The sequence below is a fragment of the Lissotriton vulgaris genome, chromosome 11 (genome assembly GCF_964263255.1).
Source record: "Lissotriton vulgaris chromosome 11, aLisVul1.2, whole genome shotgun sequence".
Classification (NCBI taxonomy): domain Eukaryota; kingdom Metazoa; phylum Chordata; class Amphibia; order Caudata; family Salamandridae; genus Lissotriton; species Lissotriton vulgaris.
The window spans coordinates 1,002,800,086-1,002,826,874 of record NC_141699.1 but is presented as its reverse complement, the minus strand read 5'-3'; the positions used below and the strand labels follow the sequence as shown (position 1 = coordinate 1,002,826,874).

The 26,789-nt window shown below is 42.1% G+C and overlaps 1 protein-coding gene across 1 annotated transcript in view; it reads right to left on the bottom strand.

The window, feature by feature from the left end:
• LOC147683913 (uncharacterized) overlaps positions 1 to 25,527 on the bottom strand; it is a 75,723-nt gene extending 50,196 nt beyond the window's left edge. Inside the window, exon 1 of the mRNA XM_086944292.1 lies at positions 25,275 to 25,527. The gene's annotated coding sequence lies outside the window, so the exon portion shown is untranslated. The remainder of the gene's footprint in view (positions 1 to 25,274) is intronic.
• Between the last annotated feature and the right edge of the window lie 1,262 nt (positions 25,528 to 26,789).

Below are 26,789 nucleotides of genomic sequence, written 5' to 3'. Positions count from 1 at the left end.
TGAAGATCCACCGCCACTCATTAGACAACTACTGGATGGCACTCACACACTTTCTAATCATTTCTTAACAAACACACGCCGTTATAATACTCTATTCCAAATGACATCCTTTGGTGCAAATGAAGTTCGGGAAGGAAATTTCATGCCGACATTTAAAATACAGGGCCAGTTATACCACTTGATTGGAAGTATGCTGCCAATGGAAGGGAAAGCACCACAGTTCCTACAAATATATTTCCTATCTCAACAGCAACAAATAGACACACGCTCACACATGGTGCCAAATTTGAACACAGACCTTATACAAGTACTACAAGACACATTGCACCATCATAACACATACATTCGTTCACTAAAGTACAACTATGAAATGAATTCACAAGAGGAAGATTTGTGCATTATTATACACGCTGATAAACGGCCAACAAATACACATGCCGGAAGATATAGTGCACCAACTACCGATGAAGTTGCAGTTCTTTTAGTCAACGAGGACAAGGGACCACGCGACATTGTATTACATACCCGAGAGGGAGTATTACGCAAAGTATCTGAATTACACAGATCCTATGATCCTTTACAATACCCCATCCTATTCCCTAAAGGTGAAGATGGTTATTGTCTCAATATACCACAAAGAAACTCTGCAACAAACAAAACTGTTACATGCATGCAGTACTATGCCTATACTCTTATGGTTAGAAATACAACTTTCAATACCTTGCATTGGTTCCGCAATCTCTTCAATCAATACATTGTAGATATGATGGCCAAAATGATCACAGAAAGACTACACTTTATCAGGCACAATCAAAAACAACTACGTGCAGACAACTACATCAATTTAAAAGATGCTGTGAATCAAGATCACAACGTACAAGCTCAAGACATTGGACAGCACGTTATTTTACCAGCTACCTTCACTGGATCACCAAGGTACATGCACGAAAAAACACAAGATGCTATGACATACGTCAGGCACTACGGCAGACCAGACTTATTCATTACTTTCACATGCAATCCAGACTGGCAAGAAATTAAAGATCAACTCTTCCCAAAACAAAAACCATGCGATAGACATGACATAGTTGCACGGGTATTCAATTTAAAAGTTAAAACACTAATGAAACTATTAACACAACAGAGTATCTTTGGATCTGCTAAAGCTTACGTATTTACTATTATGGCTTGAACCAAAAATTAATGCAGATGACGTTGATCTCATTATCTCCGCAGAGCTGCCTGATCCTATTAACGATCCAAAACTATTTCTTATTGTCAAAAAAAACATGATACACGGTCCTTGTGGTGAACACAACATTCTTTCACCATGTATGAAAAATGGGATTTGCACCAAAAAATACCCACGCCCTCTCATTAATGAGACCGAAACTGGGGTTAACGGCTACCCCATTTATCGTAGAAGGAACACTGAACATGGTGGACATACTGTCACAATGACAGTCAGAGGACAGGAAGTCACTGTCAATAATCAGTGGGTTGTTCCATATTCCCCAATACTGTCGCACTTTCAATGCTCACATTAATATTGAATACTGCCAATCTGTTAAAGCTATCAAATATATTTGCAAATATATTAACAAAGGCTCGGATCAAGCAACTGCTGCTATTGAAAACAAACACAATGAAATAGACACATATCTAAATGGACGGTATATTAGCACTTCCGAAGCAGTGTGGCGCATTCTAGAGTTTCACATTCATGAACGCCATCCCACTGTCACACATCTAGCTGTGCATCTTGAAAATGGTCAAAGAGTCTATTTCAATGACAAAAACATTCTACATGTAGCACAGAACCCAACGCACACAACGCTTACTGCCTTCTTCCAATTGTGTGCCACAGACAATTTTGCAAAAACATTGCTATACCAAGAAGTACCACAATACTATACATGGTCAAATTCAAGTTTTAAACGGCGAAAACGTGGACAGCAAGTATTAGGACACCCTGGTGTAAAAAAAGACTCAGCTCTTGGTAGAATGTACACTATTCACCCAAACCAATCGGAGTGTTTCCACTTACGCATTCTTTTACAACATGTTCGCGGACCTACAGGCTTTGAAACTCTTTTAACGGTTAACGGACAGCCAATGCCTACCTATCAAGCAGCGTGTAAAGAACTTGGACTCATTGAAGACGACCAACATTGGAAACATACATTAGGTGATGCTGCACTTTCACATTCCCCATCGAAGTTACGTGAATTATTTGTTACTATTCTGCTGTTTTGTAACCCATCTGATCCGCTTACTTTATGGGACCAATACAAAGAAGATTTGTGTGAAGATATACTACACAATAGGCGTCAAGAAACAAATGATGAATCAATACCAATGAGTAATGACATATTTAACCAGGGTCTCATATTAATTGAAGACTCGCTGTATGTACTAAGTGAAAAAACTTTAAAAGATTTCAAACTGCCACAAACAAATAGAACGATACATACACCGTACAACCATACTGATTTTGACAACTCTACAGAAAATCTACTGCAATATGTTGCACAAAATTTGCCAAACTTAGTGCCTGATCAAACAATAGCATACAACACCATTGTTGAAAGTGTGGAAACAAAAGATGGAAAAATATTCTTCTTAGACGCACCAGGAGGGACTGGGAAAACTTACTTAATCAACCTAATACTTGCAAAAATACGCTCATCAGGACTATTGGCTCTGGCAGTTGCATCTTCTGGAATAGCTGCCACTTTGCTAACTGGAGGTAAGACAGCACACTCCACGTTTAAACTACCTTTAACTGTTTCCATTGAAAATGAATCCACTTGCTCAGTACGCAAAAACGGACCCTTAGGCACCCTGCTTCAAAAAGTGTCTCTTATCATGTGGGACGAATGTACTATGACACACCGCGCACATATAGACGCCGTACACAGAACTCTACAAGACATTAGAAATTGTCCTACAATCATGGGTGGGGTCACTTTTGTCTTTGCAGGTGACTTCCGTCAGACTCTTCCTGTTGTCCCAAGAGGAACACGTGCTGATATACTAAAAGCATGCTTAAAAGCATCACACCTATGGGACTCCATACAAACTCTTACCTTACGCACTAACATGAGAACACATTTAGGAGGTGGAGATAATCTCTTTGCTGATCTTCTACTACAAGTTGGTAATGGAGATTTACACAACACAAATAATACAATTAATATTGAAAATTTAGGGACGGCTGTCTCGAACTTACAGGAACTCATACAACATGCATACCCAGACGTTCACAATATAATTAATAAAGACTACCAATGGATTTGTGAAAGAGCTATAGTTGCACCCAGAAACACAAGTGTCAACCACATCAATGAACACATACTACTTCAAATCCCAGGGGAAACAAAAGTATATAAATCCATTGACACAGTATTACATACTGAAGACGCAGTACATTATCCTCAAGAATTCCTAAACTCACTTAACCCTTCTGGACTTCCACCTCATGTACTCCAAATAAAAGTTGGCATTCCAATCATCTTATTGCGAAACCTACATCCGCCAAATCTATGCAATGGAACCCGACTACAAGTTAAAAGTCTTTTACCTTATGTCATTAAAGCAACTATTCTATCTGGTCCTGCTGCTGGCCAGTTAGCTCACATTCCACGCATACCCATGATACCTACAGATCTACCATTTCAATTTAAACGTTTGCAATTCCCCATTAACATTGCCTTTGCTTCGACCATTAACAAATCGCAAGGTCAAACATATAAAGTTATAGGCATCGACTTACGAGAAGAGTGCTTCACTCATGGCCAGTTATATGTTGCCCTCTCTCGCACCAGGAATGTGCAAAATCAATTTATTCTACATCCTCATTCAAATGAAACAAAAAATGTAGTTTACCGCGAAATCTTACAATAATGACATACTTCATCTATAACAACATTACACACTTTATTTTTCATCCCCGGACAACGTCGGGACGGGCTGCTAGTATATATATATATATATATATATATTCACTGAAAAAACCATAGGTTATAGACCATATATAGTTAGGAATTCGCATTTACAAAACCTTATTTTACTCACACAAAACCATTGAAATTCCATATATAGTTAGTTGCACTAACTATATATCGCGCACCCGCAATCCACTGCTGATGATGTCACATATTACATCATTCATGACATGGTCAGTGACATCACTGATGACATCACTGAGGGTACATCTGGGTGATATTTGGGCTACATTCATACTTCATATGGCAAAATATACCCCCTCATTTTGTTCCTTTTTAAATTAAATGTTTTAAGAGTTACCACTTTATTCCAATCAAGATGGCTTCAGGTGTGCCATACCTTTGTAATAAGTAGGACTGTTAGCGCTCTAGTTGTTCTTTAGAACACTCTGGGACATTCTGTCATTGGGCTATACTTGGGCTACATCTGGGTGATATTTGGGCTACCTTTGGGCTCTTTTGTCTCTGGTGGCCATTTTGGGAGACTGCATGTCAGAATTTTTTAATGAAATAGAAGAGGATTTGAAAAGTCACTCAAAATGTGCCCTAATTTTTCTTTCTGCAGCACTAATAATACCTTCTATTGCATAATATACCCCCTCATTTTGTTCCTTTTTAAATTAAATGTTTTAAGAGTTACCACTTTATTCCCATCACGATGGCTCCAGGTGTGCTATACCTTTGTAATAAGTAGGACTGTTAGCGCTCTAGTTGTTCTTTAGAACACTCTGGGACATTCTGTCATTGGGCTATACTTGGGCTACATCTGGGTGATATTTGGGCTACATTTGGGCTCTTTTGTCGCTGGTGGCCATTTTGGGAGACTGCATGTCAGAATGTTTTAATGAAATAGAAAAGGATTTGAGAAGTCACTCAAAATGTGCCCTAATTTTTCATTCTGCAGCACTAATCATACTTTCTATGGCAAAATATACCCCCTCATGTTGTTTCTTTTTAAATTAAATGTTTTAAGAGTTACCACTTTATTCCAATCAAGATGGCTTCAGGTGTGCCATACCTTTGTAATAAGTAGGACTGTTAGCGCTCTAGTTGTTCTTTAGAACACTCTGGGACATTCTGTCATTGGGCTATACTTGGGCTATACATCTGGGTGATATTTGGGCTACATTTGGGCTCTTTTGTCTCTGGTGGCCATTTTGGGAGACTGCATGTCAGAATGTTTTAATGAAATAGAAAAGGATTTGAGAAGTCACTCAAAATGTGCCCTAATTTTTCATTCTGCAGCACTAATCATATTTTCTATGGCAAAATATACCCCCTCATGTTGTTTCTTTTTAAATTAAATGTTTTAAGAGTTACCACTTTATTCCAATCAAGATGGCTTCAGGTGTGCCATACCTTTGTAATAAGTAGGACTGTTAGCGCTCTAGTTGTTCTTTAGAACACTCTAGGAGGCTGCAGTAGAACACAAAGGAATCAACTGACAGTCTCTGTCCTTGTTGGATGTACATGTTTTACTGAGAATGTCAGACTTCATTTTCACATGACTGAGAAAGATAATGTGAATTTACAGAAAATATGCTTTCAGTTTAGCTTATAGATCCCCTTCCAAACCGCTGTGGGAAAATCATGAGATATTAGTTTTCTTTCAAACAATATTCATGATATCACAGCAGAAGGTTTTTTCACATGGTAAAATCACCTTAGAACCCACCACAATTCCTAAAACGAGTATGGTACCATCAACAAATGATTTATAATGTAACTAAAGTCCTAAAACCCTCTATTAACTACAATGCTTTTTAATGAGGTGCTATCATGTATATTGGTCCCAAGATGGCTGCCAACACTCCTTGGATGAAGTGCTGACAGCCAATCAGATCAGATGTGTGGTTATCTCCGCCCAGATATATATCTTTTTTTGAACCTAAATTACTCAAAATCCACTGGAGCACATATATTGAGACCTAGCAAAGGCACATCGGGCTAACAGTCCCTACAATTTTGCCAAGTTTCGTGCAAATCCATTCAGCCGTTCGAGCTAAAAGTGAGGCCAACCGCCCTATGGAAATTAACATGGGAAAAACGTGTTTTGGGACCCCCCTTTTTTCTCGGCCCCCCCTTGATGAAACCCCCCCAAATTGTCAGGGGCTGCTCAGAAACAAAATGTTCCATTTTCCTGAAAATTTCAGCCAATTCCGTCCACAAACGCCAAAGTTATTAGACATAGAATTTTCAAAAATCCCATAGAGAAAAAATCCTAACTATATATACCCGCCAGTAGGTAATATATATATATATATATATATATATATATATATATATATATATATATATATATATATATATATATATATATATATATATATATATATTACCTACTGGCAGTAGGTATATATAGTTAGGATTTTTTGAATAGGGATTTCTGAAAATTCTATGTTGAATAACTTTGGCGTTGATGGACGGAATTGGCTGAAATTTTCGGGAAAATTGCATATTTTGTTTCTGAGCGTCCCCTGAAAGTTTGGGGGGGTTTCGTCAAGCGGGGGCCGAGAAAAAAGGGGGTCCCAAAACGTGTTTTTAACATTGAGTTTTCCATAGGGCGGTTGGACTCACTTTTAGCTCGAACGGCTGAATGGATTTCTATGAAACTTGGCAAAATTGTAGAGACTGTTTGCCCGATGTGCCTTTGCTAGGTCTCAAGATATGTGCTCCAGTGGATTTTGAGAAATTAACGCTCAAAAAAATATATATCTGTGACAGCGTCCCGGTTAGCGCCCCGGTTCGCGAACCAGACGCGTAACGGAACTTCGCAAAGAGAAGCGGATTGGCTCTCCGGTGACTGTCAACATTTGAAACAGTCCGGAGCGGCCGCCATGTTGTCTCTCGGTAGGATCGAGAGACAAGAGGTGGAAATAAACAAAGGGGGAAATGAATGAAAAGGGGCAAGGTAGACCCCTCCTGACCCCCTAGGATTGATGTGGGGGCTATTAAAGGGCCCCGCGGGGCAAAAAAATGAAATAAATTTTTTTTTGATTTTTCGCGGTGGAAGCGCTACCCGGTACGCGAACCGGGTAGCGAACCGGGTAGCTCACCGGTAGCGTAACGGGAGTCCGCCATCTTGTGTTTCGGACGAATTTAGTCACAAGATGGAGGATAAACAATGTTGGGAATGTGTATAAGGGGGCACGGGAGACATATCCTGACCCCCTAGGTTTTCTGAGGGTGGCTGAGGAGGCCCATATATGTAAAGAAAAAAAACCCTTTTTATTTCAAATTTTCGCACGGTTAGCGCCCGGTCCGCCACCGGGTAGTGTTCCGGAAAGCGTAACAAGGGGAAAACCAAGGGAAATAGTAAAATAATATTTTAGAGTGCTTTGAGGTAGGGTAGCTCTGAATAGAGCTGTTGTGTTGTGTGGGTGATGTAAGTACCAACATGTAGGTACCAATGAAGAATCTAAAATTCAATGTACACCGTCTCCTCTGTAGATATTTTGTATGTTCTAATATGGGTTATTTAAATGTAAATGTGTGGAAAAGCACTTCATGCTTTAAAGCAATTGTATTTTTGAACTGATTGTTCTTTCCTCTTAGTCCTCCTCTTTGTTTTTTTTCCCCACACTCTTCTTCAGCATGATAGATGATAAATCCGTTCCCTCAAAAAATGTATATACATAAAAAAATTATATTAAATACATATAAAATATATTTTTCCTTTAAAAGAAGAATACATTTGACAGCTTTTGATATTTGCTATTAAAAAACCATTGAAATTCACTGAAAAAACCATAGGTTATAGACCATATATAGTTAGGAATTAGCATTTACGAAACCTTGAAAATTCACCCAAAAAACCATAGGTTATAGACCATATATAGTTAGGAATTAGCATTTACAAAACCTTATTTTACTCAAACAAAACAAATAAAAGAGGAGCAAGAATGCAACCTTGTCAAATCCCACAGGAAACTCTAAAATGGGGAGTGCATTCACCTTTTGTGCCGTATCGGACTTTTGAAGTCAGAAGGACAAATGTTGGTGATAAATAAATTATAATATTGTGCGCTGCACCCATACCTTGCAACGTTTGCCATCATTTTACATGATTAACTAGATCAAATGTACCAGTGAGGTCAACAGAACAAAGATGTAGTTGACCTTCTTTGGCAGGGGTATATTTCCCAATCAATAACTCGAGGTTAACGCACTGCTCTACCATCCCTATGCCCCTTTTGAATCCAGACTGGGCGTCAGAATATTATTCTCATTTACCCAGCTTTCCAATCTTTCTAGCATGATTCTGCCCATCAATTTCAATGTTGAATCGAGTACGGATATAGGTTGGGAGCATTTTGCGTTCCCTCTATGACTTTTTTTAAAAAATAGGGACAGTAATGCTTTCCACCAAAGTTGCAGGTAACGCCCCTCCTATTGTAGCATTAAAAACACTTGATAAAATTGGGGACCAAAATCAAAACTAGACTTAAAAATATTGATAGGAACCCCAACTGGTCCTGCAGCTTTACCATTTGCGCTTTTGTTTAGGGCAGTTTTAATTTCGTCTAGGGCGATGGGTGCTATCTTGATAGTATCCACTAAAATAAAATTACTATTATCTTTTCGGGGTTAGAAATATGTTCAAAGTTGATCAGCCATTCCTCAGGAGTTACTAGAGTTTTTATCTTAGCAGCTGATATGTCCTTAAAAAAGGATGATCTGTTGTGTTCCAAAATATCAATATGAATCACGTGTCTCGGCTACTTGGATCAGTTTTCCCATGCCCTTTCCCGAATTTCTATTTTTCTTGTTTATATTGTCTGTTTATAATTGTTCTGTAGTGTGCAATTTCTTTCTCTGTCCCTCAATCTAAGTTTTAGTGCACTGCTGGTCAAACCATCTAGGATAGTGATCGCTATTTTTTTTGTTTTTTATTTTCAAATCGCCCGAGATTGCATCCGCAATGTTGTGGAATGCACTAACTATATCTGTATTTGGGGAAGATCTATCCAAACAGATATTTATGTGTTCTTGATCTTTTTGAAATGTATTTTTCATAAATACTATGGGATAAACACCTGACCATTTAATAGTAATTCCATTTTCTACTTCTGTTCTAATATCAGAAGCGGCTATGCCCACCATTTCTTGTTGTGACAGGCTTAATTTCAGTATCAGGAATAACAGACTTGCCTGTACATAAAAAATTTCGACAAGACCCTTACAATTCCCTGATTCTAGGGCATGGTCGATATTAGACGAGGATCTCGCTCCTTCATATGTTTGGACAAGAGTTTCTCCCTCTTGTTCGCCGAATATCCATAATTTCTAGATTGTGTTTGTACATAACAGTATTAATCGTTTCTCCATATGGATCACAGGGGAAATGATGACAAGGGTCGCTATGTTCATCAATATGGCCACATTGTTCACCTATTAAAATTTTACATGTTTCACAATTGAAATCACCGGCCAAAATAAGCAAATAATCTCCCCCCAACTCCTTTAGAAAGTCATCTAACTCCTCCTCCAGTGACATAACTACCCTATGTCTAGTATTATCAAAAACATTATTATAAAAGTTTATTACTACTATGCGTTATTTTCTTTTAGTGCAAAAATATAAAAACTGGAAAAACTGTGATTTAATGTATACTTTCTGTAAAATTAATGGTGAAGTTACTGAGACTAAAGCCGCTAAACCTCCTTTTGCTCTCCTTGCCTTCAAAGAGATAACTTGCGTTGAGATTGTTTTAAAACCATTGATAAAGAAAGATTCTGTATGCCAAGTTTCGTACAAGAAAATTAATGTACAATCCTGTATCGTTTTAAACCAGTCCCTGTCATTTCACTTATTTTTTACCCCTTCAACATTCCATGACGTAATGGTTAAAAACCCAGGTAATAAATGGCCATTTGAATTATTATGAACAGTGCTTATGGGAGCGAAGCGTAATTAGCATTGGTTGCGCTACATCCTCCTGCAGTCAATCAGTTTTGTTACAGCATCTTAAAGGGGTGAACCTATTGGGCATGGATTGTATAATAAACAAGCCTATATGATGGGATTTGTTGCTGATGTGTGGTGGTGTCTCGTTTTTAGGTTTGTAAAAGTAGCCAAGTGGGACCGCAGTAATGGTATTGTCAGGGTGGTTAAGTGACCGTGCATATTTAACTGAGAGTTCTTCAATCTGAGACCCCACAACCTCCGGGCTGCGAAAATTCCCAACAACACAATCTCCCTGGCATAATTTCCTCATACTGCCCACTCAACTTACTTTTCTTAACATTATTATGTTCTGGAAGAGTATGTTGGTGCTACAATTAGTATTTAAAGCGAACCAATGCACTACCCGATTCTTCAAAGTCCCCCCTTGTCTCTATGGCATTGTCTGTGAATTTCGGGATAATTTTCAAAACGATTACATAGGGGTTTGCCTGGGGAGGTTGCAATGTGGGCACTGTTGTACCGACGCTCCGCTGCATTGGCTGGATTGAGGTAGGGCGTCAGTATGAAGTCACGGACCACATACGCACTGCCACCTGTGGGGAGGGAGGTATATGGTTAAACACTGTCCTGCACATGCTATCCTTAACAAGTGTGGCCTCTGTACAAATGCATTTACCTAGTAGATATCCCTCGCCAAACTCCCCACATGTGAGTCTACGGTGTATCCCACCGTGGCGGAAGATGTAAGAGTTGTGCGTGCTGCCAGGGTATTTGGCAACAATGTCCATGATGATGTGTTTGGCATCACACACCACCTGTATGTTCAGGGAATGGTAGCATTTGCGATTCCTGAACACGTACTCATTCTGGGAGGGGGGTATTTTGCAACGTGTGCCCCATCTATATATCGGAAGACGTGGAGAAATTGGGCTATTTGATAAAAGTCCTGTTTGGTCTGGTCTAGTGCCTGTGGGGTGCTTGGGAAGTGAATGTGGTGATGCAGCCTCTGTACCATGGCATCAAGGAACGCTGTGACACCCCTCCGACAGAGGCAATCACCCCCTGAAACTCCCAGATGCCAAGAGGTGGAGTGAGCACAGGACCTGGATGAGGTTGGGGATGGAGTGTGTCCTGCGTGTGGGATGTTCAAGGAAGGGTTTGAGTTCATCAATTAAATCAAGGATACTCTCTTCATCCAGCCTGTAGTGTGTATGAATGTCCTCCTCAGTGCGCTAGAAGATGGTAATGCGTGCACGGAACATCCTCTCCGGGTGTCTCCTCCTCTGTGCAGCAGCTCTGATTCGCAGTCTCCTGGCTATCACGTAAAGCCCAGCCATTGTGGAAAAAAGTCTGTTGCATTGTGGGACTCCTTATATAGTTTGCACCTGGTTACCACCTGCTCCCACTTGGTGGTAATTGCGATTCTCTAAAATGCGAATTTCGTGAAATCGCTGATTGTGATTTTTTCATACATTCTTTAGCGATTCCTTATTTTGCGATTGCCCCATTGCCCCATTTGCGAACTGAGGTAATTGCAAAATAAGGAATCGCTAGGGAAATCGCAGAATTCAGGCTCTCACAACGTAAGGAATCTCTATTTTAAGGATTTCTTATTTTTCTATGCGATTGTGCTTCATACATTGGGAATAGCGAATTCCAAACGCTGTTTTTTGTGATTCGCAGCGTTTGCGACTAAAAATGTACTTGATACATTTGGCCCTTGGTCACAAACCTATTGCCTCCGAAAAATCCCCCAAAAGGAGATGCCTGGCAATTCCCCTACCACCCTGACTTCCCTTTGGAGTGACTTTATATTTTTTGCAACATGTTCAGCTAAAGACTGGCAAACACAGACCCATCCCCTGGATCAGCTGCACTGCTGGAAGCACGGGACCTGCGCCTGGTTGGGACTTCTGGCATTGGATCTGCACGGGCGCTTTTGTGGTTCTGGCTGTGTGGTATCAGTTTGGCCATCGCCATCAGATTCCTGGCCCTCGTCCTCCAAAGGGGGTAGTGTTTGGACAATATTCCTCCTGCGGCGCTTGGGGGGGTTCACTGGGCTAGCCTGGTCCTCACTTTCATCCTCCTGCGCAGTCGCTGGTCTGGTAGGGGAATTGCCCTGTCTCCCACTGCCTGTTGCCTGATTTGCAGTTGATGCTGTGGACGTAAAAGCACACATTTATTTTCTGTTCAGACTTGCACTTGACAATTATTAAATTTCACTTTTTGGGATTACATGTATCTTGTTTTTTCCTTTCATGATGTGCACATGCATTTGGGGATTGGTTGGAAGTAAATGCATCACTGTAATGTGCATGTGACTACATCTCCCATAATGCATTGCAGTGTGTGCTTGTGTACCTGCACTGGCCTTCTAGTTTTGTCCTGCCCCTGGGTCGCTGCTGGGTTTGTGGGGTAGTTTTGGGGGGTCAGGGGTGTGATGGCATGCCTCTTACCTTGTCCTGGTCCCGGGGGATTGGAGCTGTCCAGGTTGGCGACACCCATGATGCTTTCAGGAAGTAGGGTTCCCTCCACCAGTTCCTCCAAAGGTGTTGAGTCAGTGGCAGTGGAGGTCCCTCCACCAGTCTTCCTGCCTTGCTCCAACCTGGCAGCCACCTTCTCCTTGGAGCGCTGGAGCATGTCATACCAGCGCTTCCTTAAGTCTTCCACACTCCTCTGTGTTACCCCAACAGCATTCACCTTTTGTTGTATGTCTGTCCATATGCGCCTCTTCCGTGTCTCAGGCACCCTCAGTGACTTTTTACCAAACAGCAGCCTATGGCTTGTGACCATTTTTTGGATGAGAACTTCCAGTTCTGCTTCTGAGAATTTTTGTTTCCTCTTCCTCTGGTTGTCAGCCTGCTGCTGCTGGAGGGTGTCCTGGCTGGGCATGTCTCCTGTGTCCTGCATTCTTTCATCCACTACAGTGTTCCCTCTCCACCACTCCTTCTCTCTTACTGTGAATCAGAAACTCAGGTGCAGCATTGGTAGTCACACTTCCTGGTTGTGATGTCATCAAGCTGCACCTGAGTTTCCGATTAACAGATTTGCGAATTTCGCAGAATAGCGATTTTTTACGGTAAGGAATCGAAAAGTTGCGATTTTTTATGGTAAAGAATCGCTATTGGGGGTTTTGCAATGAAAATAGCGATTTTTAGGGCATCGCTATTTTATTGCGATTTTTTACATACTTCCCATTTTGCGATTCAGAATTTGCGATTCGCAATAAATCGCAAATTCTGAATCGCAAATGGGGAGATTGATACATATGGCCCCAAATCAGTTAAGTTGGTAACATCTTTTTGCACTGACTTGATTTCCAACATTAATTGCCGTTCTAAATTGTCAATTTTTCTATGTTTTTAAAAAAAAAAGAGTTTCAATACCTTGTGTATAATTTATTATGTCACCCACCCCTGGTCCTTTTGCCTCTACTGGGGATTTTTCCATTCTTTTACTTAGTTTTCGGGTTTATTGGCTGATTTGGAATTGGTACTTTCATTTTTACTGATTGTTGTTTGCTCTTTTTGGATGGTATGGAAACCAAGTCAGTATTATTTGATAGTATGGATATCTCAAGTGGGTCGATATGCATGGGCCGCTAAAAAGATCCAAGGCAGATTAAAGTTGACTTTCATGAAAGTTTTAATATAATAGCAAGAGTTGAAGCACAGCACATCTTAACAGGTTCAGGTACAGGTCTTGTGATACAGTTGGTCTGGAATCTGGAACCCAGGATGCAAGATGCAGGCACGCATCATACATTCCAGGCAGCAGATCCAGAGAGGGAAAACAAGGAGAAAGGGCAAGGCAGAATGAAATGTACAACAGAATGCAACACATCTTATCCCTTAAAAAAAAACATTAATCTAGATACCTGCTGGGAACACTCTTATGCCTATTGGAAATTTTAACTCTAGAGGCAACAGAGGAATCCAGATGAACAGAACTGGGTGGAGGCAAAACGGGAAACACATCAGGTCTCCTCTGGTAACTACGCTGAGTAGAGGAAGAAGAGCAACGTACATTTTCAGGATTGCAATATTTAGCCACTCTGCGGACATTCCACACTCTACCATCCTGTGTGGCAACGCTGTTTTTAAAGACTTTAACAATTTTGATAGGAGGGTAAAATTTAGAAAGACCCTTGACCAAAAAACCAGGTTTTCTAATTCGTACCCAATCCCCCACCACAAAGTCATTATCTTTGGTTTTCATTTTGGAATCAAACATGGTTTTCATTTGTAGTTGTTTGTTTTCAACCCGTTTGGCCACAGCAGCAAGGTCACAACCAGAATTATTAACATCAAGTCTTACATCAAGTTTTTTAATCCACCAGGGACATATATCAGAAGGAGGCTCCCTACCCTTAAGGAGTCTGAAGGGACTAACACCTGTAATAGAGTGAGGAGTGATACGATATGTCCACAATCTTTTCCTCACAACATCCACCCAACTATCATCCGAAGTCTGCACAACATTCAAACAATCCTTGAGAACACGGTTAAAGCGTTCAACTTGGCCGTTTTCCCTAGGCTCATAGAGAGAGGTGGTGTAATGCTTGATTCCACATGCACTAAGGAATTTCTCAAAATCATCTGACACAAGTTGAACACCATTGTCTGTGACACAGGTTTCAGGAAATCCCTCCCTGGCAAAGACCTCCTTTAGGAAAAGAATGACTGATTGGGAAGAAACAGAGCTAACGAATTTTACTTCGGGCCACTTGGAGTGGTAGTCTACCAAAACTAAGGCATACCGAGCATTACAGGGCAACTGTTTAAATGGGCCAGATATATCAAAACCCACTTTCTGCCATGGAAAAGTGGGCCAAGACACAGGCTTGAGGGGAGCTGAGGTCACATGAAGCATTTTGTCACTGTTAACACAATGCGAACAATCTCTCACCAGCCTATCCACCATTTTGTCCACTCCCGGCCACCAAAAGCTCTCTCTAATTAGGCGTTTCATCGATGACATGCCAATGTGACTCTGGTGAGCGAGACGAAGAATCTTCTCTTGTAAGGATTGAGGTGGAATTAATTTACCAGCCTTGAACAGCAAACCAGAAAACACATCAATTTCCGATGAAACCTGGCAGAAAGGAGCTATATCCGGAGAAACACCCCTATGGGGTGGCCAACCATTCCTAACAAAATCAAACAGGTGTTGGCAGACCACATCCTTGCCAAGTTCAATAAACCATTCATCCTCCGGTAACGAGATGAATTCCTTGGAAACACAATCTCCAATAGAAGCAACAACATCAATGTCATTATCCGTGTTTGGAGCATCTTCACAAGGAAACCTTGAAAGAAAATCAGCAGTCACGTTACATTTACCAGGAACATACACAATATCGAAATCATACTCTTGAAGACGTGAGGACAAACGAGCTATGCGCGCAGTGGAGTTCCATCCACCTCCAGGAGATAAAATCCCAACCAACGGTTTGTGGTCCGTACGTAGTACGAAACGATTTCCCCAAACATAATTCCTGAAGTGCTCAACAGCCCAAATGCAGGCCAGAAGTTCCTTCTCAATTACCGAGTACCTTCTCTCCGTGGGAGATAAGGTCCTTGAGGAGAAAGCAACACACCATTCATCCTTACCAGATGACTGACTTAACACACTACCAATGCCATAAAGGCTGGCGTCAACAGTAATAATGCACTTTTTGTTGACACAAAAGGACTTCAAAGTAGGAGCATTAACGATTTCCTCTTTGATTTGTTTAAAAGCTTGTTCCTGCTTCTCCGACCAAATAAATTGGGCAGAACTCCTAGTAAGTTCTCTGAGAGGCTCCATTTTGTTAGCAAAGTTTTTGATAAATTTGCTATAATATTCGCAAAGCCCTGCAAAAGATAGCAACTTTTCCTTGTTGTCAGGGGAAGGGGCCTTAACAATAGCATCAACAAGGTTTCTTTTTGGTACAACTCCATCCCCTGAAAGTGAGTGGCCCAAATAGTCTACCGTCTTACAAAAAAACTTGCATTTACTAGCTTTAATGGTCAAGCCAAATTTCTCCAACCTGGAACAAACCTCTCTAAGGTGACAATCGTGCTCAGAGATATTTTTAGAAAAGACAAGAATGTCATCTTGAAAGCATTTGACATATACATTCAGATCCCTGAATATGTGATACATTGCCCTCTGGAAAACAGAAGCGGCCGACGCTAGGCCGAAAGGCATTCTTTTAAATTGAAACAATCCATGGGGAGTGATAAAAGCGGTGAAGTGTTTTGAGTCTTCTGTGAGCTCAATCTGGTGGTATGCGGACCTTAGGTCTAATGTGGAGAACACACAGGCACCGTCAAGCATGCACAACATTTCATTTATGTTGGGTAACGGGTGACAGTCAGTAACCAAACATTTATTTAACGCTCTCAGGTCTACACACAACCTAATTGTTTTGTCAGGTTTAATCGCCAAAACAATAGGCGAAACCCATTCTGAGGATTCTACCTCTTCTATGACCCCATCTTTAACCATGTTGTCAAGCATGACTCTGAGCTCCTCTCTGACACTGATGGGAACACCTCTCAACTTCTGCTTTAGGGGTACAGTATTTGGTTTAACTTTGATTTTATGCGTAAAACCATTCAATCTTCCAAGCTTCTCAGAAAAAACATTGGGAAAAGAGATGGATATCTCTTTAGACATGGATGTCAAGTCATAGTCCCCATCTGTTATGGCAAGGACACACACAGGATCTTTCAACCTAGGATTTAACGAGATCCCCAACTTAGCTTGGTCCCGCCAACCTAGAACATTCACACCTTTAGATGCTATATACATCTTAATAATGGCTGAATTATTTTTTACAATAATAGGGACTTCTTTAAAACCTATAAAGCTAATTTTAGAAGTATCAAAATTATAGGCATCAATATCAGGTTCACACAAAGAATTAACATCAATTAGGTTACCAAATGACTCTACACAGTAATCATGAGTGATTATGGTCCACGGTGAACAGGAGTCCACCATGAGTTCCAGAGTTTTGCCTAGAATATTCACTGAACTCTTTGGAGGAGGCAAAGTATCTGCTAATGTCATGTCGAATGAAGATTGTATAGAAATTACAATACCGGACTCTCTAACCAGCGGATTATTATCCTCTCTCTCCGCAACATAGGATACATTACTATTAGTACGTCTGGGAGTACTATAAGAAGACTTCTTGTAATCATTAACAGGTTTAGCAGAGGTTTTGCAATATTTAGAAAAATGACCAGTGCGATTACACTTGTTACATTGTCTATTTAGAGCAGGACACTGTGGAAAAGAGGCAATATGATCCGGACTTCCACATCTAAAACAATAAAATTGTTTACCTTTGCCCTCATATTTGTTGGAATTTTGAGTTTTGACATTTACAGTGCTAACCTCACCCGTGGAAATGGACGGAGTAGCTTGAGTAGAGGCTTTGTCTAAAGATTTGATCCATTTGTCGGACTGTTCCAATGCTTTAGCTGTACTAATGGCAGTCTCTAAACTAGGATCCCCTAAAATCCATAACTGCTCCTGTACTTTCTTGCTTTTGACATGCACAACAATTTGATCCCTAATCATTTCGTCGGTCATAAGACCAAAATTGCAATGAAGGGAAAGTGCACGTAAAGCAGTTAAAAAATCATCAAAGCACTCATTCTCATCTTGTACCCTGGTATAAAATTTAAACCTGTTTAAGGCAACACTAGTTACTGGTTTAAACCTTCCCTCTATTCTGTGTACAGCCTCATCATAAACATTTGAATCACCACCTGACCTCACAGGAGGTAAAGTTCTAAAGACAAGTTGTCCTTCTGAGCCAAGACAATGTAAGAAAATGTTTTTTTTTCTTTCTGCAGACATTCTTTCGCCATCCATGGCTTTAAGGTAGGTAAAGAATTCCTCTTTCCATCTGGTCCAAGGGATGGGTGGATCACCTTTGGTTTGCAAAAATTTTGAGGGTGGGTCAAACTGCATTGTAGCTTGCTCTTATTATTTTTTTTTTGATTAAAAAAAAAAAATATCACAAAATGATAACGTACATAAGAGTTAAAAGAGTTTTAAAGTATTCCTTTTAAATAGTAAAATAGCAGTCACAAGTAAATATCCTCTCGTTAGATGCTGAATGTAAAAAAAAACGGTAAGAGTACTTGAATATGGAATAAAAGCGATAATAAAGTTACTTCAGTATTGTTTTGTCATCCGGCGTGTAAATGTATTTTGTTTTACCTTCCAGCGTGTGGAAACATTAAGTAGAACATCGACATCCGTTCCGGCGTGTAAATGCAGTTTCTTTTTTTTTCTTCCGGCGTGTGGAAACGTTAAGGAGACATCGGTTTTTCAGCGCAACGGAGAGTGTATACTCCGTTGCTATAGAAACAAAGATGGCGCTGAGGCGTGCAGCGTGATGATGACACAGCGCGTGAAGCGTTACACGTGATCACGCAGCGCGTGATGACGACACAGCGCGTGAAACAGAGGAAGTCTCGAGCTGGCAAAAGCCTCGCGCCAGAAGAAATGTGTAAAACGTTTCAAATTGAAGAAAAGTAGTTTTATACTTCACCCATCCGCCGGAGTAGAAGTGGTGGAAACGCCAGGAAAAGCGCCGATTATGGAGGTAGAAGCGATGTTCTTTCGTTGTGAAAATTGTGGTCTTCGTTTTTTTGCTGAAGACATGAAATGTTTAAAATAAGCAGGAAAACGCTGGTATGTCGTAATTTGTAGCAAAATCGACGTTTCAGTAATATTTGGTGTTGTCAAGGATGACAAACTGATGTATCCCAGGTTTCCTCCTTTGTAAATTGGTTCCAAAAATTAAAATTTTCTGCTCCTGTGCTCCAAGGATGGTGGCAGAAATAGTAGGGTTTACCTCGTCGCCAGTAAAAAGATCCAAGGCAGATTAAAGTTGACTTTCATGAAAGTTTTAATATAATAGCAAGAGTTGAAGCACAGCACATCTTAACAGGTTCAGGTACAGGTCTTGTGATACAGTTGGTCTGGAATCTGGAACCCAGGATGCAAGATGCAGGCACGCATCATACATTCCAGGCAGCAGATCCAGAGAGGGAAAACAAGGAGAAAGGGCAAGGCAGAATGAAATGTACAACAGAATGCAACAGCCGCCTTTTGAATTATCCATATTTAGTACATTATCTTTCTTATTATTACTATTCCCCTGGGCTTCCGAGATGGGTTCAAGTTCCACCAAATATGCCAGATCTGATCTAGTCTCTTTTAAAGCTGCATTTAGTGCTGTTGTTGTAGCAGTGTTCTTTCTCTTAAACAATCTTGTTTTTTAATCAGTGTCATGGCGCTTTTCAAATAGTTAGTTATTGGCACATTTTTACCTCTGGGCTTTCCATTGGTAGTCGTGGTCCACGTAAATGTTCTTGTATCCCAAGTTATTAATTATAACTAGTTTAAAATGGTAGCAAAATTTCCTTACCAGCTCTTTATCCCTTCTGTTGCGCCAAGGGGGGGGCAGCACAGCCTTGTCCAGCCGCGGATGGGCGCAGATGGGCCCGCCCTTGACCCGGGCTTTGCGGGAGTCGATACCGGCTTAAATGCGCCTTCAGGTGCAGACCCTGTGACAGTGGTGGCTCCAGCCGCTAAGGGATGTGGGTAAAGGAGTCCTCCGGGCTTTCTGCTGCAGTAAAGTGCTTCAGTCCAAACGAACAAGGGCTCCCGCAGCCGAACCGGCTTAAATGCGCTTTCTGGCACCAACCCGGTGACGGTGGCGTCTCCAGCCGCTAAGGGATGTGGGCAATGAAGTCCTCCGGGCTTTCTGCCAAGGTAAAGTGCCTCAGTGCAAACGAACAAGGGCTCCAGCGCATTCGGGAGCCCGAACCGGCTTAAATGCACCTCCTGGCGCAGACCCTGTGATGGCGGCGGCTCCAGCCCCTAAGGGATGTGGGCAATGGAGTCCTCCAGGCTTTCTGTTGCAGTAAAGTCCCTCATTGCAACTGAACAAGGGCTCCCCTTGAACCAACATCTACCTCCCTGCCAAGTTGGTGTAAGTCCATTCAGCGGTTCGGGCTGTAGGGGTGGCTAAAGGTTCCTATGGGAATTAACCTTACAAACGCAACCCTATTTCGCGGCCCAAATTCTCTGTTTCCACTGCACAGATCACCCCAAAACTTTCCATGACAACCAGAACCTACCTTCACACTGGGAAGAGTTCATGAAGATTGGTCAAACTACGCCAAAGTTATAGGCAAGTCAAAAAATGCTTATCCTATGGAAACATGTTCCTAACTATAACTACCGACTAGCAATCGCCAGTTGAATCCTGTAGATCCATTGGACACTTTGTAGCCAAAACAACAATACTTTAGATGCCAAAATGTAATTACATTTAGACTAACAGATTTAATTCATGCCCACTGAGGTGATTTATGAGTAATTAATGATATGCACCTAGGATTGCTGGTTTTGAAAATAAGAAGGATGAACTGTCCTGCTAGCATATGGTAAAGTGGCAGAAATGTCAGTGCAACAAGATATTCCACAAGCCAAAGTTTAAGGATCGGGGGTCTTGAAAATATAAAGGATCTTCTGGCAGATATCAAAGTAGTGTAATGTCTGTTTAATTTATACCTCCCATAAGCCATTTGGGAAGAGTGATAAGTTACGATTTAATAATATTTAAAATTGATAAAGTGAAATGCTAAGTGCCACATAGAGAACATATTGTCCAATGTAGTGCACTTAAAATGTTTGCGACTATTTTAGATACAACGGGCATATTTTCAATAGAAGTGATGGAGCGCAGCGTTAGCCTTCTTGGCTTAACCCCAGGCGCGCCACTTCTGAAATGCAGGGCTGCACCGTATTTACAACAATAAGGTGCAACCCTGCGTTTCCCCTGGCCATAGTGCAAGGGTGTCTGTGTTGCATGGGAAGATTGTTTATATGAAGGAAGGTGTCCCTTTCTGCACATAAACAATCTTTAAATTGTGTTTTGTAACTTCTATGTGTGCTGCTTAATGCGGCACACATTGAAGTTGCAAAACGTAATTTTTTTTTAAATCTAGTTTATTTGCAGGAAGGGACCGCTTCCTGCACATAAACAATCAATTGTGTTTTTTTTGTTTCAATGTGTGCTGTACAACACAGCACACATGGAAACAGCAAAAACAAGGAGAAATTAAACATTTCTCCTTAATGAGCCAGAATAAGACCAGGTTTTCCCTGGTCTTAATTTTGGCACTGCCCCATATTTATGCCACCTTTGTAAATATGGGGCAGCATCAAATTCAATGTAAGTTGAGGTGGACAACACCCATTGCCCTCCCCTTTCACGTTGAGTATAGCATGAAAGGGGGCCTTATTAACAAGGCATCTTTAAGCCACGTTAAGTGGCTAAACGCTGCCTTGTAAATAAGGCAAAGCCCCTATCGCCACCACAACATTGTGAAAAGTGACATTGTTGTGGCGATAGGGGCTCATAAATATGCACCAGCATGTCCCATGAGCTACCTGAGACGTATGAGATTGCATAAATTAAAGGTGGATTTTGGAGACAATATAAAAAAGAGAAGTAGGACAAATCGTCCATGATCATACATTCCAGTGGAGTGAAACTTGTTGAAGGAGGAAATATGGTCATGTAGACGTATAGATGTTTTTCACTTTTAAAAATAAATACAGACCACCTGGTCCAGTGTAAAGTACTGTTCGTTTTGAGTGAGTTTAGGGCGACCTAAACTAGTTTTTATTTTTTAATATCCGGAGACAACTAGCACAGGGAGATCTGCATGGGCAAGAATGGAGGTTGCATGCTGGGCTTTCTAGTTTGCTATGCGGAATATGTATGGTTGAGAGTGGTACATGTCTCTTGTCGTTTTTCAGCTTAGCGTGATGGCATTTGCTCGTCCTATGGTTAAAGACTGTGCTGCACGAGTGACAAAAGGGTAGTGACTTTGTGGCTTGGCATGTATGGAACGAACCCTGGGGCATATCAGCAAGGCGATGCAATAAAATTATCGCCGCTTTAGCGTCCGTTTTTGGAGGAAAAGCTGCGATAATTTTATCGCCCTATCAGCATGGACACGCTAATGCGTGAATCCATGCTTTAGCACCTGTTTCCTAAACACCCAGCTTTGCATCTCTAATGAGATGCAAAGTGAGCGTTCCTCACAAAAATAACTGGAGAAATGTCGCTAACCAACATTTCTCCAATTATCAAGGTGTACGCTAACATGCAGAGCGATAAGAAAAGTAGCGCTAACCGCGGTTACCGCTACTTTTCTTACGCCTGCTTTTATTCTGACTTAGCCATGTAATCCCATGGGAGGTGGATTACAAGGCTAAATCCACCCTGTCCTATCAGCAAGGTATCGCCGGTCGCAGTGCGATTATCGCTGGAATTCCAGAACTAATCTCACTGTTTTGTGGCTATCGCATGGATTTCTATCGCTTGGGAGATAAGCGTTGCTGATAGCACGCTACCTCTGTGATAGAATCCAGCGTTAGCCTGGGATAATTATCCTCGCGCTAACAGCGCTGTGCAATAATTATCGCAGGCCCTTGCTGATATGCCCCCTATGCTTTAAATTCTCCTAGAAAAAAAGACATTTGGGTGAGCAGATTTAGGCTGTCAGGTATGTTCTAAAGTGTTCAATAAAAAAGGAGTTGCTTTCCACCTAAAACTTGGCAACTACCCAGTTTCCCAGTTTTTTTATGTACATGATTTATGTAGTACTCAAAGCCTGAAAATGTATTTATATTGGGCACACTCTTGTGTCTGGACACAGCTACTGTTCTCTGGCAAGCTCTAATAAAAGCAAAGAACGTGTCAGGGATTGTTTTTATTCATTTCAGATTGTCTTGGGTGTTATGCTGCTAATCTAAAGCTGTAGTACTGTGCATAAAATCAGGTACACTCCAACAAGGCTAATGGGTGCAGCTTCAACAATGTCCACAGGTGCAGTACCAGACATGCACAGGCGAATAGCAATGCAGACATGTGCAACACCAACAGGGTAAGCAAGCACCGACTGTGTAATCAGGTACACACCAACACGATCAACAGTTGCAGCTTCAACAATGTCCACAGGTGCAGTACCAGACATGCACAGGCGAATAGCAATGCAGACATGTGCAACACCAACAGGGTAAGCAAGCACCTACTGTGTAATCAGGTGCGCACCAACAAGACAACCAGTGCAGCCTCAACAATGTCCACAGGTGCAGTACCAGGCATGCACAGGTGAATAGGAATGCAGACATGTGCAACACCAACAGGGTAAGCAAGCACCGACTGTGTAATCAGGTGCGCACCAACAAGAGAACCAGTGCAGCCTCAACAATGTCCACAGGTGCAGTACCAGACATGCACAGGCGAATAGCAATGCAGACATGTGCAACACCAACAGGGTAAGCAAGCACCGACTGTGTAATCAGGTACACACCAACAAGGTCAACAGGTGCAGCTTCAACAATGTCCACAGTTGCAGTACCAGACATGCACAGGCGAATAGCAATACAGACATGTGCACTACCAACAGGGTAAGCAAGTACCAACTGTGTAATCAGGTGCACACCAACAAGACGAGTGCAGCCTCAACAATGCCCACGGGTCCAGAACCAGATATGCACAAGCGAATAGCAATACAGACATGTGCAACACTAACAGTGCAAGCAAACACCGACTGTGTAATCAGGTGCGCACCAACAAGACAACGAGTGCAGCCTCAACAATGTCCACAGGTGCAGTACCAGACAGGCAGAGGCGAACAGCAATACAGACATGTGCAACACTAACAGTGCAAGCAAACACCAACTGTGTAATCAGGTGCGCACCAACAAGACAACGAGTGCCACCTCAACAATGTCCACAGGTGCAGTACCAGACAGGCACAGGTGAATAGCAATACAGACATGTGCAACGCCAACAGTTTAAGCAAACACCGACTGTGCAATTAGGTGCACACCAACAAGCCAACGAGTGCAGTCTCAACAATGTCCACAGGTGCAGTACCAGACAGGCACAGGTGAATAGCAATACAGACATGTGCAACACTAACAGTACAAGCAAACACCGACTGTGTAATCAGGTGCGCACCAACAAGACAACGAGTGCAGCCTCAACAATGTCCACAGGTGCAGTACCAGACAGGCAGAGGTGAATAGCAATACAGACATGTGCAACGCCAACAGTTTAAGCAAGCACCGACTGTGTAATCAGGTGCACACCAACAAGGTCAACGAGTGCAGTCTCAACAATGTCCACAGGTGCAGTACCAGACAGGCACAGGTGAATAGCAATACAGACATGTGCAACGCCAACAGTTTAAGCAAGCACCGACTGTGTAATCAGGTGCACACCAACAAGGTCAACGAGTGCAGCCTCAACAATGTACACAGGTGCAGTACCAGACAGGCAGAGGCGAACAGCAATACAGACATGTGCAACACTAACAGTGCAAGCAAACACCAACTGTGTAATCAGGTGCGCACCAACAAGACAACGAGTGCAGCCTCAACAATGTCCACAGGTGCAGTACCAGACATGCACATGCGAATAGCAATACAGACATGTGCAACGCCAACAGATTAAGCAAGCACCGACTGTGTAATCAGGTGCACACCAACAAGACAATGAGTGCAGTCTCAGAATGTCCACAGGTGCAGTACCAGACATGCACATGCGAATAGCAATACAGACATGTGCAACGCCAACAGATTAAGCAAGCACCGACTGTGTAATCAGGTGCACACCAACAAGGTCAACGAGTGCAGCCTCAACAATGTCCACAGGTGCAGTACCAGACAGGCACAGGTGAATAGCAATACAGACATGTGCACTATCAACAGGGTAAGCAAGCACCAACTGTGTAATCAGGTACACACCAACAAGGTCAACGAGTGCAGTCTCAACAATGTCCACAGGTGCAGTACCAGACAGGCAGAGGCGAACAGCAATACAGACATGTGCACCACCAACAGGGTAAGCAAACACTGACTGTGTAATCAGGTGCACACCAACAAGGTCAACAAGTGCAGCCTCAACAATGTCCACAGGTACAATCACAAACAAAAACTGCCAAAGAACACTGCAGACAGATGCAGCAGCAGTTGTTTACACAAGTGCAGCACCAGCAGCATAAACCGGTCACTGCCCCAAATGTAAACTGGTGAAACTCTACAACACAAACTTGGGGCGGAGACCCAACAACCTAAACAGGTGAAGCACCACAAAAAGACCTCAAATTCACCAAATCACCTCATAGAAGTTTAGTAAACCTCATACAGGGAATTAGGTTTACTAATCCATAATTATTCTTATTTTAAAATACCATTAACGTGAAAAATTGGGAAATCGAGGCAGTATTAAAGCTTAGATAAAACGGAGGACGTCTTACCTTCAATAAACCATACAATATAATTTACTGTCCAGGCTGGAGTCAGTTTAGCTGTGCGAAGTCGACCTTCCTTTAACTCGGCGCTATGCCATTTCCTCGGTCGGGTCAACACTGCAGTCCGAGCCGCCTCCGTGCACGGACAGCAGGCCCCTCGGTGCACGTGCTCAGAGCACCTTTCCAGCCGCTATCTCTGGTCGCAGGCCCCTGTCATAGTGTCATGCAGGGCTCGCTTCTCCCTTGGGTTAAAAGTCTGTGAACCAGCGATAAGATGTTTGTAGAATATATTCGGTGCTGTCAGGCCCTCCTCGCATGACGTAAGACGTTTAAAGAGCCGGGGCTGTGTCACGTCGATCTATTGTGCATTTTTCGGCTCCATTGCACAGCAGAGAGAGTATGATCAAAAAAATAAACACGGAAGTTGTTTATTCCCTTAACACACCTGTCAAACAGCTGGCTCTCGATGAGGAAAGATGTTTGCTCGGAATGGATCTAAAAACTGTTTTTGGAGGGTGATTCAGGCTTTTAGAGACAGTACCTACTGGAAGTCTACGGAAACAGGGGGCCTTATTTACAAGGGGCCTCATTTATGAGGCCTTGCGTCAGTTTTGCGCTTCCGATGCGTCACTTTTTGTGACGCATCGGCGGCGTAAAACATGCCTCCTGTTGCGCACTATTTACAAAGTGACGCATCTAAGCAGATGCGTCACTTTGTAAACCCCTGCGCTACATTATACCTGCGTCAGGTATAATGTATGCAGGCGGGGCGTTCCCCTGCAAAAAGCCTTGTAGAAGTGACGCAGTGAAATCTATGAGATTTCACAGAGTCACTTTTAGGACGCCGTTGCGTCAAAATCTTGCGCCTGCCTCACAGCAGGCGTAAGACTGACGCAGGCCCTTTCACATGGGGTTTGCCCCATGTGAAAGGACACATTGCTGGAGTTGCGTCACTTTTGTGACACACTCCAGCAATGCGTCACTTTTGCGCTTACAGATACGTCAGAAATACTGATGTATCTGTAACTCCTTGCGACATGATGCGTCATACATTAAATATGACGCATCAGAAATGTCGCAAGGAGGGCGCAATGAAAAGTGACGCATCGCTGCTTTCACGCAGCGATGCGTCATTTCTCATAAATGAGGCCCAAGGAATTAACGCATCCGTTGCCACAAGCCAGTTTGCTGCGCCGCACTGCGTTAATTTCGAAGCAAAGGAACACGTCATATCTACAACCGTATGACGGGTCTCTTTGCTCTCCTCTGGGCTGACGCACAATTGGTGCCAGTGTGCCTGCGTCATGGGTATGAATGTTTATGTGCAGGAAAGAACACCTTCCTGCACAAAACAATCACAAGAGGAGATTTTCTCTTCCTATGGTTGCTGCAGAATGCGGTATGCATAGAAAGACGAAAAAAACAAGGAAAAATTAAACCATTTGTCCTCCTTGCGCCTCCCTACGTCTCCCCTGGGGAGGTGTAGCATTCAGACCCATTCCGAGGTTTACAGTTTCTCAT